The sequence below is a fragment of the Saccopteryx leptura genome, chromosome 9 (assembly GCF_036850995.1).
Source record: "Saccopteryx leptura isolate mSacLep1 chromosome 9, mSacLep1_pri_phased_curated, whole genome shotgun sequence".
NCBI lineage: Eukaryota > Metazoa > Chordata > Mammalia > Chiroptera > Emballonuridae > Saccopteryx > Saccopteryx leptura.
In genome coordinates this window covers 60,939,126-60,939,380 of record NC_089511.1, presented here as the reverse complement: position 1 = coordinate 60,939,380, position 255 = coordinate 60,939,126, and positions in this window count along the sequence as shown.

The following is a 255-nucleotide window of genomic DNA, read 5'->3' as shown; positions in this document are numbered from 1 at the left end:
CGCCTGTGTGCTGTGTGCCCAGCACCTGTTTGGAGAACCAACTCTCACCGACTTCTTCTCTTTAGTGGCTCTTTAGAGAGAACCTCACCTGACCTATGGTGGTGCGGTGAATAAAGCCTTGACCTAGAATTCTGAGGTTGTCTCTTTGAAACCCTGGGATTGCATGGTCAAGGCACATATGGGAGTTGATGCTTCCTGCTCCAGCCCCTTCTCTCTCTTCTCTCTAAAATAAATTTTAAAAATCTAGGGAAAAAG